Raw genomic sequence first — 15,492 nt, 5'->3', positions numbered from 1 at the left:
AATCTGTAGAGACTAGAAAGGTTACTCATGGTTCCAGCAATTCAGGAATCAGGGTATGTCGCCAGTGTTCATGGGCTACCCCAGTTAAGAGTAAAGGCTCAAGGCAAGGAGATGCTGCAGGGCAGGCAATTGGTGGACACTCTCATTCAGTGCATCAAAAAGCATAGGAGGCCAAGATAGGCCAGAACTCTGGATTGTCGTTCCCCAGGAGAGTCATTGATCTGAAAAATCCATAAGGTCCTAGTGGATTCTTTTATCCTCATAGCTCCAGGTCTAACTGATGGACCTCGCACCTCTGCTGGAATTCTCTGACTATCAACTATATATGGATGAAGGCATCATCTCCATGGAGCTGGGAAGTCATGTGAGTCTTTTATTCAGCAGATAGGAAGATGACATCTTCTAGCCTGATTTGAGGCTCACATTCCCAAAGCGTCCTTCAGCTGGACAGGAACTCTCTTCCCCGCATTTTTAATTTCCTGGGGACATTCCGTACTTGGCCCATGACAGAGGCCATCATAGTCCAAGTAAGCAATGGGTCAAGAGCCAGCCACTCTTTGGAAAGCAGAAGTCAGGATGCCAGAGTAAAACAGTAACTCATTCATACTTTCAACAAATATTTATTGAGCACATATTATGTGCAGCCCTAATGACTCAGTGGTGAGCAAACCATGTTCTCTGTCCTCATGCGACCTATAATCTACTAAGTCAGTCGAAGAGCCTAAAGAAAGTATTAGTTGGAATGTAGTTTCCTCAGTTCTAATAGAACCTCAAAATAATAGGGTTTATATAAGATAGAACTTTATTTCTCTCTCCTTTATCAGTTTACGTGTAAGCTATCTAGGGCTTTTATGTCAAGACCCAGATGCCTTCCATCTTATTGCTCTGTCATTTCGAGTCCATTGCCCTCATCTATTTAGTCCAAGATAGTTCACCACTAAATTCACATTCCAATGAGTAGGAGGGAGGAAAAAGGAAGAAGAACGATAGGCACAAACCTCTCCCCTTAAAGGCCCCAAAATTGCACCCCCCCACTTTAGCACAAACTCTGCTTACAAAAATTAGTCATATGACCCTGCCGTGCTGTAAGGGATACTAGCAAATGTAGTCTTTAACTAGACAGCCATGTGCCCAGCCACACTCTCAGTTATGGTGGAAGAAGGTGAGAATGGATATGGGCACAAGCAGTAATCTTGAATCAAGAATATCCAGGGACTTCATCCATATTTCTTTCTGAGCCAGGCATCACCCCACACACTGGTACCCTCATGGCTGCCACAGCTACCCGGGGATGAAGGAGGGGCAGCCTGAGGTAGATCTGATGAAATGAGTTCCTCAGGGGCTGATGCTTTTTGTTCCAGAACTGTCCAGTATGAAAAATCACTTAGAAGGCTAATGGTGCTGCCCATCAGTGGTGCCAATCATTGCCTTGCCAACATGTCCTAATGGCCACAATGATGCTAATGATGATGGGCAATGTTGATGCTGGATGAATTCTTTGTGTCACTGGTGTAGCGGTAAATTCCCTTAGCATCCTTGGATGAAAGGTGCAGTGAAGTAGAAACCCTAATTGGAGCTCCGCTGGTAGGCAAGGGAGAAACTCATATTTGTAGGCATCGTACACAGCAAACCTAAGCCTCTGTAGAACAGGAGCTGGACCAACAGCAAGTCACTCTGATGGAGGACAAGCCCAGACTCAGAGAATGCGCTCACCGTGCCCCCACTCAGTCCCCAACGCATTTCAGATTTACCTCACTTTTTATATTTTTATATAAAATGCACAGTAATAACTGAGACTAGCTTCCAATTACTGCACCCTACTATGTTCCAGGCACTGTGCTAAGCACTCAACAGCATTTACACGCAGATTTTCCACTTTACAAAATGCTTTTACAACATCTGAACTTGGTCCTTCCTCTGTGAGGCAAGCGTAGTGAGAATGACCTAAGGGTCATCCGTAGGGTGATTGACCTAAGATCACATGGCCAATCTATAGCCAAGGCTGGCCCGGATTCCCTCCTCCTGTCCATCACTTCCACTGAACCCACCTCTTGTTCAGGCCAGTTTATTTTGGGATTTCTTCTCCAGTACCATTTGGTGTGCTGCACAGTGATTTCCTAATATAGGTCGAACCCCAGGGCAGGTATATCCACTCACTGTCTGTAAACCCTAATTTATAAAACAGAAATTAGATGGTGACAACTCTCTTAAAAAGAAGGAGGTTCGCAATCATCTTCCTTTAAATAGCGAGGTCCTCTAGAGCAATCGCAATATAATACACTCTAGAATAATTCCTTTGCCATTCCATTTTCAAGAACCCACCTGCTGCGGGGAGGGAAGCACACCTGTTGGAGACTTGAAGGGAGCACGGTGGTGGGTGGGCTGCGCTGGAGTGGTCGAGTGAAACTGAATGCTGAGTAAATAGACTGTGGCCTGGGGCAAGGAGTTTTTCAGCCTCTGTCATCCGTCAAGTCAAGTACTGAGGGAGCGAGCAGTGCGCAGAAGCTTTGGGCTGCGAGGAGCGGGGCTGAATCTCAGTCCTCATGTTATGTGATCTCCTAGAAGCAGTTGACCCAGCTAGTTACTCCCTCCTCCCAAAACGCTTCCTCTCCCTCCTCCTCCTCCTCCTTCACTTGGCTGTAGCACACCTGCCTGGTTTTCCTCCTGCTTCAGTGATCTCATCCCATGTCATGATTTTGAGTACCTTGCTCACACTGATGATGGCAAAGTCCTATCTCCTGCCCAGATCTCTCCCCTCAGCTCCAGACTCGGAGATCCAACTATGTGCTGTCGTTTCCACTTGAATGTCTGATTGGCATCTCCAGCGTAACATGTCCAAACAGAACTCCTGATTTGCTCTCCAAATATGGCTTCCCCCAACAGTCCCCATCGGAAAGGCAACATCATTTTCCCAGTTGCTCAGGACAACTCTTTCTCTAACACCTCACACGCAACCTGTCAGCAGATCCCGTTGGCTTTATTTTCACGATATATACGGAACTCGACGCTGCTACTGCCCTGATCCAAGCCCCCCCCCCCCCACCGGGGTTATTTCAGGAGCCTCCTAACCAGTCTCCCTGCCTCCATCCTTGTCCCCTCAGTTTGTTCTCAGCCTAGCAACCAGAAAGATGCTGCTAAGACCTAAATCAGATCATGTCCCTTCTCTGCTCAAAATCCTCTCATGGCTCCTCTCTCCCTCAGAGTGACAGTAAGATCCTCAGGATAGCATGATCGGCGCCCCTTGTGATCTGCCCCCCACATACACACCCTTACTCTGACTTTATCTCATCTCCCCCGACCCACCCCTTCCCCACAGCAAGCAGCACTGGCCTTGCTATTTCTAGAACACGCTGGGCACGCTCCTGCCTCAGGGCCTTGGAATTCGCAGTTCCCTCTGTCTGGGACCCTCTTCCCTGGGCTCTCTGCGGGTTCTCCCGCCTCTTCCAGGTCTGTATTCAGATATCACACTCTTGGTGAGGGCTTCCTTGCCGCCCAGAATTGCAGCAGCTGCTTCACACTCCCTACCAGCCCTCCCCTCCCTCTTCTCTATATTGTTTTTCTCCTTAGTACTGACTGACCTCTCACTTACAGTATCTTCTGTTGATTATTGTGTTTGCTGTTCTGTTTCTCTCCACTAAAGCTGAAGCTCCATGAGAGCAGGAATTCTTGTCTGGTTTGTTCCCTGCTATTCTCTCAGTGTCTGCAATGGTGCTTGGACCCTGACGTATGTGGGCACACAGTAAATACTGGATGAATAAATGAATTGAATGAATGGCTCCACCACTTTTAGCCTTGAGCAGGACACCTAATCTCTCTGAGTGTCAATTTCCACATCTGTGAAATGAAGATGATAATTCCCACCCCCCACAACGTCCTTATGAAGATTAGAAATAGTGCATGAAATAGCCAGCGCAGGGCCTGACATGTGGTAATTCATCGCTGTTGTTATTGCTATTTCAGATGAAAATGGAGCCACCTGAAATGCACAACTCTAACCCAGCACATCAAGATCCTCTAGTAGATCTCAAAGCCCTCTTGACCCGGTTGAGCTCCAGATTGATTATCATTACCAATGTACTCTTCCTGCCACGGGATGGGACCCAAGTGTGGAGCCCCCCACACCACTCTGTTCAACAACTTGACTATAATTCATCCATCCTGCAGTCAACAATGTGCGTTGATACTTACAGTATCTTGGAAGCTGAAGATCCAAAGGAAAACAAGACTTTGCTCCTCTCCTCATGGAGCTCATCGTCCTGCACGGTGGGGGAGGGGGGGGGTGGTGAACTGATAGACACCTGATGTCAGAGTATATAGTGAGTTCTAGGAAGTTCTAGGGGAAGTCTGTTGCCTGCCCAACACCTCCACCCTCACGCACACAGAATATGCTCTAGATTCCAGACAATCATAAATACAACAAAAAATGAGCACACACTGGTACATCCTGATGTCAGATATGCTAACCCTGTAGTGCCAGCAGCATTAGGAACACAAACTCTTGAGGATTTTTCATGGTGCTAAGAGTTGAGTGTCTCCACCTCAGGGCTTCATCACATTGACCACAGTGCTACACTGAGGTAAGCTGGCCCACGACGGAATGAAGGGCCACAAGGAAAGAGGCCATATGGGCCTCTCCAGGCCAACCTAGAAACCCAACTAATCTTAAGCAAAGGCCAGGGAAACTCCTGGTTGGGCCTCACCTCCCTAGTTGATTGGGAAGTGCACCCGTGCACTCTGGCCCTTCCTGAACACAACTGTCTTCCTCTCAGCCTCCTCAGGGGAACTTCCTGCCTGGTGCCAGAAGGAGGTTGCTCAGGGTGATGGAGAAGTACAGGCTGGGGTGGGGCCCACCCCCACATTCCTTGGCCCTGCTCCAAAGCATACCTCCACCCCTTCACTTCTCAGCTGCCATTTCACCTGTGGGGCCCAGGTCTTCCCTCAAATGGGTGCCCTGGGGGAATGATTCACCCAAAGGATGTGGGAGGGCCTCCAGTAGGAGGGCGTTTGGCTCCCATGTAAATTGAGCAAGAAGTGCTGTGTGAGGCTGTAGCCGGGGGCTAACTCTTCCCTCTACAGGAAAGCTCTGGAAAGCCTTTGTTTGACTAGGGTGTTTTCCGCACGGCACAGTTGCTGAGGTACCAGCAGTTCCTACAAGATTCCGCTTGATAAGACTGAGCTGGGGGGGGGAGGGGGGGCGGGACGGGAAGGGGGAGTGCAGGGTTTCTGGTTGGCAGGTGGCAAGTGGCAGCCTGCAGAATATTCTGGCAACCCAGGCCCTCCTGCTTGCCACGCTCAAGTGGTTTTCCTCCCAAAGGAGGCTTCAAGGAGCACATCCAGAGAGAGTGCATCTGGCTCCACGACAAACCCTCCTCTGCAGCAGTGGAAGCGGGAGAGCTCCCTGTGGTCAGCAGGGGCCGGCTTAACCTCAGAAACTTTCCTGGGTGCCCCCTAAAATGGCAGACCATCCCAGGATGTACAGTCTATGTCCTGTGACCCCAGGGCACAAAATTGCATCTGGGGCACGTCCTGAACTCACCAGGGCTTGGCTCCCTTCTGAGCCAGGAAACGCACCTCCAGAAAACAGCAGGTGTGCACATGTTGGGTGGCGGCAGAAGGAGGAATCTTGGCCTGCGCCTTTCCCACAAATCCACCATCAACACGGTGGTATGAGCCCGGGTTTAAACGTAAGTAGACTGCACTCAGGTCTGGGCTGTGTGAGGTCGGATGAGTTATTGCACCTCTCTGAGACTCATCTGAAAAGATGGGAGTGATGATAATCATGTGATGGTGTTGTTGCGAGGATGGAGGAGATGTTGTGTGTCGGGCTTCTAACACACAGCCGGGCACATGGAAAGTGCAAACGGTAGCTCCTGCCCTTGTTGATGTGAGGAGAAAAGGGAGGAGGCAGGAAGCTGTGTCCCCAACCATACAGGACCCTGAAGTGTGAGGAACCTTCACCCTTGCTGCCCAGGCCCGGAATGTGCCCCCAACTTCATGTACCAAAGCCAGCATCCTTCCAGACCTCCTCTGTGTTCCCTGGAACTCCGCAGGCAGAGCTCCTCGTGCCTCCCTTCATCCTCTATTATAACACTCCTGTTGTGTATTCTGAGTGCTTGCATTTGGCTCTCCCACATGTCACCAACTGCTCAGGTGCGAGGATTCTGCTTTGTTGAGTGTCGCCTTCCCAGCTCCTGTTCCCTTCCCTGGCACAGAGGTGCCCAGCGAACCTTAACCTACCCCTTGGCTCCAGCTCTGCTTCAGGAAGCACCAGCAGCCCCGGGAGCGAGCACACGGCACGGCCCGCGTCCCCATGAAGGCTGTGGAAAGAGGGCAGTGGTGCCCCCTTCTCCTGCCCTCCTCATTTCCCTTCATCCCCGAGGAGCACGGTGAGATCATCGTTCACCAGCTGGAGAGCAAATGGCGTGCGGGAGGGCAGGAGATTCACCAAAGGGCACTTAATGCATTAACAGCAGAACAAAGATGACAATCCGTCACCACCTCCAGCTCGGAGCCAGGCTTAGCCTACACTACAGTTTTTCCATGAATAAATGAGAACCTCAGACCATTAAAAAATGGTGGACACTACGAGAGCTCAAATCAGGTCCCCTCCTTGTGCGGAGAAAGTTTCTGTCTTTGAAACTGGAAATGAGAGAAGGTATGTCCAGTCCTCATTTCAGCTGTGTATTCCCTGATGGCTTTGCCTGACTCCAGAATCTAAGTTAGGTCCCCCTTGCTCTCCTCTGTCATCATTCCCTGGAGTTTTCTGTCATAGCACTCATCACATGAACTATGTATAGCTGTGTGCTGCATAACGATGTTTTGGTCAACGACAGACTGCATATACAACTGTGGTCCCTTAAGATTGGTACCATATAGCCTAGGTGTGTAGTAGGCTATACCATCAAGATTTGTGTAAGTACGGTAGGGGTGGAAGAAATTTTCCTCTACCCTCCTAGGTTTTTCTGGCTGGCCTAGGAATTAAATTCACATGAGACAGATTAACAGGAGAAAAACAGAAGTTTAATAATGTGTATATATAGGAGAAACCCAGGAAAACTGAGTAACTCGCCAAAATGGCTGAAGCCCTCATCTTAAATACCATCCTCAGCTAAAGACAAAAGAAGACGTTGGGGGTGGGGAGAGTCAAGGACTTCAAAGGGAAGGACGGCAATTCACAGGCAGGTGGAAAGGAGCAAATGTTTGGGAAACAAGTGTTTGGCCACAGAAACAGAAGAACAGGGGAGGACAACAAACAGGCATCTCCAGGTTCCTCCCTGTCTATCATCTAGTTCATGTTGCGTAAGGTGAGAGCTCACTTCCTGAGACAGATTTTTTTAATCTGAATTCTTTTAGGCTGTTAAGGAGGAGGTAACAAGAAAAACTTTTTGAGTCTTTTGTTTCTTTAAAATAATCAGCCTAAAATAATCCTCGTGTTAAGGAGACACATTTTGGGGTGGCAATTTTATTCCTCTTCAGTACACTCTACAATGTTCACACAATGATGAAATCACATTATGATGCATTTGTCAGAACAAATCCCCATCATTAGGCGACAAATGACTGTACACTTTATTTGTAAAATTATTTGTTTACTATGCAATTCTCCTCTGTACTCATAGAGATGAGGGCAGTGGTGTATCCAAAGAATCTAGCCTACTACCAAGTATGTAATAAGCTCTCAATTTGTCATAGTAGCAATAGGAAGCTAATACAGCCACATAGCCCAGATCAGTGTCTTGTATTAATGTAACAAACTATCCATCTGTCTATTGTTTCTACTGACTAACATCTAGAATAGTATGTTGCATGTGAAAGATACTTAATAACTATTTGCAGGATGAACAAATTGAGAGCTTATTATGTGAGAGCAAATTACCACCAATTTAGTGTTTTAAAACAAGATCAGTTCATTTGTCAGAAGTGAAATATCAGTCTCACTGGGCTAAGATCAAGGTGTCACCAGGGCTGGTTCCCACTGGAGGCTCTGAGGGGAGAATGTGTTTCCTTGTCTTTCTCCAGTTTCTCAAGGCTGCCCACACTCCTTGGCTCCTTACCCCTTCTTCCATCTTCCAAGCCAGCAGTGTAGCATCTTCAAACCCTCAGTCTCTGACCTCTGTTTCCATTGTCAGATCTCCTCTGACTCTGACCCTCCTGCCTCCCTTTTATAAGGACTCTGTGATGACACTGGACCCACTCAGATAATCCAGGATAATCTCCTCATTTCAGAATCCTTAATTACATCTGCAAAGTCCCTTTTACCATGTAAAGTAACATATTCACAGGTTCCGGGGACATGGACATCTTTGGGGGCCCATTATTAACCCTACCACAGTGACCTATGTAACATGTATTTGGGAATATTTGAACGAAGGAGGCTTCCTAAATTGCAGCAGTCTTTTACTCCAAACCTCAAGATGTTTTTGTAAATTATGTGTCCTATTCTTTGACATCACAGCAACTCCGATTGGAGGTGATGTTTTCTCATCAGTTCAGCATGTTTGTGAAATGCACGTGTGATGTGACTATCTGCATAGGAGCAACGGGACCCCTCCTGTTGTGGGTTGAATTGTGTCCCCCAAAAAAGATGTCTTGAAGCCCTAATCCCAGTACCTGTGAATGTGACTCTGCTTGGAAATGGGGTCTTTGCCGACGTAATGAAGTTGAGATGAGGTCCTATGGGGCTGGAGTGGGCCCTAAACCCAGTGTCTGGTGTCTCTATGAAGAGAGTGAGACTTAGACACTGAGATAGAAGGAGGAAAGCCATGTGTCGACAAAGGCAGAGACTGGAGTGATGGGGCTGCAAGCCGAGGAGTGCCAAGGATTCCAGCCAGCTCCAGAAGCTGGAAGAGGCGAAGAAGGACCCTCTCCTAGAGTTTATGGAAGGACCGTGGCCCTGTGACACGTTAATGTCAAACTGCCAGCCTCCAGAACTATGCAGGAATACATTTCTGTTGCTTTGAGCTCCCCAGTTTCCGGTGATTTGTTACAGCTGCCCCAGGAAACAAACACCCCCTCCCCCTTATCCCCCACCCCGTGAGCTCCCCTAAGCCCTCACTGAAGACCCCACTGGAGAAGCTGCAAAGCACTCCTGGTTCCCAGGCTGTGGCTCGTTTCCTCGCGGTCGCACACACCAGGCAGCAAGGAAAGTTTTTGCTGTTGGGAAGGCACGGTCGACTCCCCCTCGGCTCAGGCCGCCTGCTCCAGACAGGCTCCAAATCACCACTGTGAATTCATTTTTTGCCTTGTTTCTTGGAAAGCACCTCTCAAGACCATTTCAAGAAAAACAAATGGTGAGGTTTGCTTGGGATCTATTTAAAGTGAATCATCCGTGCTGGTTCCAGTAACAAACCAGAGGCCAGCAGGAGCTTTAGGACAAGAGTAGAGCCACCGTGAGTATGCGCCTACTGCAGGCCAGGCCCAAGCAGGGCGCTGGCGCACCCGTAGCCTGGCACTGGCCCTTGTTCACTGGCAGCCTTGGTTGCTGCCTTCCAAGCCCTAATGGACACAGAACTGCATAGTCACCAAAAAAGAACTTTGAAGCAGTATTGTAAGGTTTACCACCTTGACAAGTTTAACAGGAACATTTTGAACCCACATGGCCCCTTTCACCCAGAAATCCCAAACTGCTTGATTATAACTGGCCCTGTATGTGCAAAGCCTCTTGCTAGCCCTCCAGGGGCTCCATCAGCTAAGAACTGTCTTCCCCCTGAGAAGGGGACAGTCAGGCTGAGACCTAAAGGAAATGAAGGAGCCTTGAGAAGATTCAGGAAACAAATATTCCTGGCAGCAGGCAGAGTATGTACAAAGGTCCTGTGGCAGCAAGGAGGTTGGCCAGTGTTCAAGGAACTGAAAGAAGACAAGCATTGCAGGAGTGGTGTGAGCATAGAGGGACATGGAGAATAGGGAGCTGGAGGTGGGGCAGAGTCTGGTCATGCAGAGATTTACTCCACGTTTGGATTTTATTCTAAGTACAAGGCAGGGCTATTGAAGGGTTTTAATGAAGAATGGGGAGGGATGACCTAACATAACCTCCTCTTCTCCTCCTCCTCCTCGTCCTTCTCTTTCTTCTCCTTCTTCCTCTAAGACATCACTGCTGCTGCTATGTAGAGAGCAGATTAGAGATGGCCAAGTGCAGGGAAGGAGAGATGCCACAGGGACCTGCCCTTGGGTAGTGGCACTTGTAAGGGGGAGAGGGCACAGTCAGATGAATAGCGGAGCTGGATTGACAGCACTTGCTGATGGACCAGGAGGGAGGGACTGGCTGTGCCTGTGCTGCACAGGGGTTTCTGCCCCATCACAGAGCAGTACACCCAGCTTGTGGGCTCGTGGGTGCCCCTTGGGAAGCTGTTCCAAGACGGCCTTCAGGGTCCCATCCAGGCCTCACTGTCATTAACCAAGCTGGGTGGTCCTGCTGTTCCCTGGAGCTGAGCTCAGTCTGGTACAAGATGCCTTGGTGACACTTAGCTCCCACACGATAGGCAGCATTTTGTCCGAATTTGATGGTGTCCTTCACACATGATAGGGCTGCCTTTCATTTTTTAATTGTCACAAAAAGTCTTGCCTGAAAGTAGCTCCCTGCCGTAAGCTGGGATCCTATCTCTAAATCAGTGGTGAGCTGGTAAACCAGCTCTCTGGGGAGGGAGAACGACACCCTGATTTGTAGCATTTACCAATTCCTGTGGTGTAAATGCTCCCACCATGGCCACCTTCAAGCTATCAACAGTTAAGCCACTCCCTAGATTGCTGAATAGTTAGAAGCTGGCTCCAGCACAGCACTGCACGACCGCTTGTCCAGGACACTCCACCAGCGACCTCCTCCCATCTCAGAAGCAGAATCTCCTGGAAACTCGGTGATGTGCTGAGTCCCTCAGCGTGGGAATATGTGCAGTGACTCTCTGCGTGCTCAAGTGTGTCTGTATAAGTTAGCTACAAAACCAAACCTGTTACTGCATGCAACTTCTCGGCACTGGTTAACTTTTCCCGTGGGTAGGTTTGGGGGAGCTTCTGGGGCGTTGGAAAATCTAGGTGCCAGCTCTGGGTCTCCTGCTAATTGGCTAACTGACCTAACCTCTCTGAGTCTTAGCCTCCATGTCTGCCAAATGAGAGGCAGGTGATCTCTGATTCTCAGTCACTAAGTACATTCCCAGGTCAATGGACCCAGCACTCAGCAAGTTTCCTGGGGAATCTGCTTCAGAGCTGGGCAGCAGTGAGGGCTGAGAAGTCAGAGCATATTGTGGGGTATGGAGTTATAGACCAGCAGCCATGCAGCATTGAGCAAGAGTCAGCTCCTATAGGCTGGACGTTTCTCCTTAAACACCGTGTACCTGGACCCGGGTAAGAGTCATGGGGATGGAAAGGAAGAGCAATGAGATTTGGTGACTGGATAGGTATGGGAAATGCAGACACATAAGGACTAAAAGATGGCTCCCAAGTTTGAACCAATGCAAATATCCCATGCCATGTGGCACACTATGTGTAGCATCTTTTGGATTTATCTGGACAGTAAAACTGTGTTCAATGACTGCAGACTCTGCACCTTCCAAAATCGATGAAGAACTTTCTCGAATGTCCCCTGGTGCCCCTCCTATAAGATGGTATCAACACAACTCTGTGACCTCACCCACGGAGTGTTGGTGGCAGCTACTACCTAGTGTGTGAGCTGCAGGAGGCTGAGAAGGGAGCCACGCTGACTTCATGCACCCACAGATGACCAGACAACCCCTCCAGACAAACTCTCCACCCCCCATTCCCACCCACCCCACCTCCTCCCCATGCACGTCCTGAAATGCCTTCCTGGTTCCATAATCGGCATCGTCTCCAACCTGAGCTCTCTCCCTTCAAAGCCACGGAAGTGAAAGTTGTTGAGAGAGGTCAGAGGAGGGACCGGGAGATGTTCAGATGCCTGGAGAGCAAGGACTGAGCTTCTCCTTCCTTTCTTGTTCTCAAGAACATACTGAGAACATTAGCTGTCGACACATGAAATATTGAGGAACCTTGTTTATGCTCTTGGCACCTTATTTGGGTGAATGAGCCTTTTCAAAGTCAAGAAGTTTCTGGGGTTTTTTAATAAAAAATATGAAAATATCTCAAAACAGAAAGGAATACTGAGGGTAACCATATAAAAACAAGTTAAGCTGGGAAAAATAACCCAGTCCCACTGAGTCCCAAAGAGAACCTTGGTTTCCATGAAACGTTAACAAGGTGCAGAGCTCCTGGCAGTGGGTGGGATGCAATGCTGCTCTCAGTCCAATGAGCAAACATCCTCCCTGAATCCAGCATCCGAGCCCCACACGCCGTGGTTCCAGTTTGCTCCCCATTTTCGTCCCTCCCAGACACACGCCTCACAGACTTTTTTATTTTCATCTCCTCACCTTGAAAAGCACACATTTGCAAGTGTGAGTATCTTAGCAGGGAGACAAATCCAGCAGGCATTCAAGACACTCAGGTGAGAAGTAATGCATCTCATCGGAAAATTCCCATCCCCAGCACTTTTTTTTTAATTCCCGAGATAAATGGGTCTTTACTTACAGGACTAAGGACTCTATTATTTTTCAAATACTTTCCTGCTTCCAAGGAGCCAAGAAACTTGGTCATGCACCTGGGCAGCTGATCCAACCTCAAAAATCTTCTGATCTTAATGAAAAGGCCCTAATTTTTCCTGCCCTTTGATAAATGTTTCTTCGCTTCTTCCCAGCAGTACTCAGCGTGTGGGGTTGGCAGGCAGGGTGCTCAGTTTATGCAAATGGACAGGAACACCTGATTCACCAGGATTCTTCCGACTGCCTCCAATCCAGGGGTCCCTGCTCCAGAGGGCTTGGGAAGGGGAGCATACCACTCAGGACCCAGTCTCCAGGAGGCTCAACAAGCATGTAGATTCTGATGCAGATTTTAATGTTTATATATAGAGATGTGAATATTCGCACATGTCAAAAGACCAGATTCTTAGAGATGGCTTGAAGGTGTCATAAAAGCTAATTCGAGTGGAAAAGCTTCCCTGGGAAGAATTCCCCTGCCTTAGAGTTGTCTCTCTTGTGTCCTTCAAAGCCTGGGAGAGAGTGGCAAGGACTTGAACTGTGGCCTAAAGGCAGAATTTGCGGCTCTCTGTCCCAAGGAATGAATCGCAGCCCCTCAGGCTGGAACAGGCAGGTGCTGTGAAATCTGGCTGACAGGTCAACTTCAAGGTGATGTGCTTGCTGAGTCTTCTCTCTGTTCAGCTAATCTCCCATCACACCTCTGGTGCCTGGTAAAGGTAAATAATTATGACTAAGTGTGTGAAGCGGGAGGGTCTTTGCACACCTGTAATTATTACCTGGCAAGTCTCTGCGGAACCTGGGAGTTTCCCAAAGGGCCTTTCTGGAGGGGGTAAGTCAAGGCAGGTCCTCCAGACAATATCTGGGGGGAGGAACCAGCATCCAAATTTACAAAAGTGGATGCGTGTTTTGTGGCGAGGCTGGAGGACTCAGAGTTCAAGCCCCCAGGCTCCTAAGGTGTGATCAGCCTGGATGAAACGCTCACATATGTCTGTAAGTGTCTCAGAATAAACAAAGCAAATTCCCTTAGAGCAGCACGGTCCCACGGAAATATAACGTGAGACACATACATCATTTTACCTCTTCTAGTAGCCACGCTAAAAAAAGAAACAAGTGAGATGAATTTTAATAATATAACTCAATTGACCAAATACATTATTTCATCATTAAATACAAAAATATTTAATATAAATATAAAAATTAGTAGTGAGATAGTTTACATTCTTTTTTCATACTAAATTTTCAAAATCCAAGGGTATGTTATATTTATGGCACATCTGAATTTGGACTCGCCATATTTCAAGTTCTCACAGCCACAGAGGTCTCATACACTGTATCAGACAGTGCAACCTCAGAAGGTAAAGCTTCCAGCTCACAAGATTTTGATTTTCCACAGACCTTTTATAGAGAATGAATGAAATTTTGATACATGACATTTGATTTGACTTAAAATGCTAGTGCTCTTAATAAAATAGGAATTTCTAAAAATTTCTTTTAAATGATACCAAGCAGGTCTCAAGCCCAGATGCGGCTGACACTTCCTTTCAAGTGCTGATACCCGCACGCAAAGCATCCTGACTTAGGCTAATCATTTTTTACCCGTCACAACGGAAAAATAAATAAAACCCGATTCTGATGGTTCCCACCCTTAGGGCTGACCAAGGTTTAGGAAAGCACACACGTGTTCATGTGCTGTCTGCCAGGGACGCTGGGCACAAAGACTGCCCTGGAGGAGAGCACAGCCTAATGACAGCCAAGCAGACAGAGCATGCCTAAGGCTGCATGTGCAGGGGCAGTGACGGCAACGCAGCCAACCGGCGGCTCTGTCGGAGAGGCTGCCCAGAGAGGAGGCCCGGGGCCTGGATCCTGGACAGTAACTAGAAGTTCTGCAAGAAAGAAGGCGGGAAGAAGGAAGACAGGAAGGGAGCAGGAGGTACAGAAGCCTGCAGTGTCTGGCCCTCAGGGAAGCACAGGACATGAGTTAGCAAGGAGGGAACTGTGCACAGTGGGGACAGTCTAGAGCAGCACTGTCCCCAACCGAAATATAATGTGAGCCACACATGTGGCATTTTTTAGGAGCCACATTAAAAAAAAGGGAAAAAAAATTTAATAACATATTTTATTTAACTCACTTTATCCAAAATATTATCATTTCAACATGTGTGACATTTTACGTTTATATTCTTTTTTGACATCAGTCTTCAAACTCCACTTGTAATTTACACTTACGCACATCTCAGTTTGGACCAATCCCCCCCCCCCCCCCCCCCCCCCCCCCCGCGCTCCCTAGCCGACCCCGCTGGTGGCTGCCATATATGGCTATGCAGATCCAGATGTGGGTGTGTGTATATAGGGAATAATAACTTCTGCTCAAATTCTTGAGTTCAAAAGAGAAGTCAGAACAGAATAAAGGGAGAGGGCTAGGGATGAAAAGGGAGGGAGAGTCACCCACCATTTTCGAGGGGCCGGCGTACGCCGCTGGGCGCTATAATCAGAGCATGAACAAGAGGCCCCAGCTCCTGTCCCATGTTCCCAGGGGTGTCTGTGTGAATGGCGAAAAGACGAGCCAGAGCACTGAGGAACGTCTGCTGAATTTTGCTGAAGGCCTGGACACCAGATCCCAAGGATGACCCAGAAAACAACCACGAGAGCACCTGGGGCTGGGGAGAAGGAGGGTTGGCTCTGAGCCCGGCCGCGGAGGTCACCCGAGGTCACGGCCAGGGGCGGGAGCACGCTGAGGCTGCCTAATGTGGAAATGTTTGGATCCGGAGCGGTGCAGGCGGTGCGGCCAGCCGTGCGCCCGCCCGGGGAGGAGGAGGTCGGGTCGCCGGGGCCCAGCGCAGCGCCTGACAGTAACCAGACGCGCGCAGGACCACGTGAAGCGCCCGCCGCGCCCGCGCCTGCCAAGACCCCGACTACATGTTTCCTAATAAGTCTGGCGGTGCCTGCGTCCTCTCTCTGA

The 15,492-nt window shown here is 48.8% G+C and overlaps 1 long non-coding RNA gene across 1 annotated transcript in view; it reads left to right on the top strand.

The window, feature by feature from the left end:
- The window catches only part of LOC139041329 (uncharacterized), a 77,429-nt gene extending 72,273 nt beyond the window's left edge, over nucleotides 1–5,156 (top strand). The window contains exon 3 of the long non-coding RNA XR_011496266.1: nucleotides 3,961–5,156. This is a non-coding gene — a long non-coding RNA (uncharacterized lncRNA). The remainder of the gene's footprint in view (nucleotides 1–3,960) is intronic.
- Nucleotides 5,157–15,492: the final 10,336 nt, after the last annotated feature.

The sequence above is a fragment of the Equus asinus genome, chromosome 2 (assembly GCF_041296235.1).
Source record: "Equus asinus isolate D_3611 breed Donkey chromosome 2, EquAss-T2T_v2, whole genome shotgun sequence".
Taxonomy (NCBI): Eukaryota; Metazoa; Chordata; class Mammalia; order Perissodactyla; family Equidae; genus Equus; species Equus asinus.
This window is presented reverse-complemented; position numbering and strand designations above follow the sequence as displayed.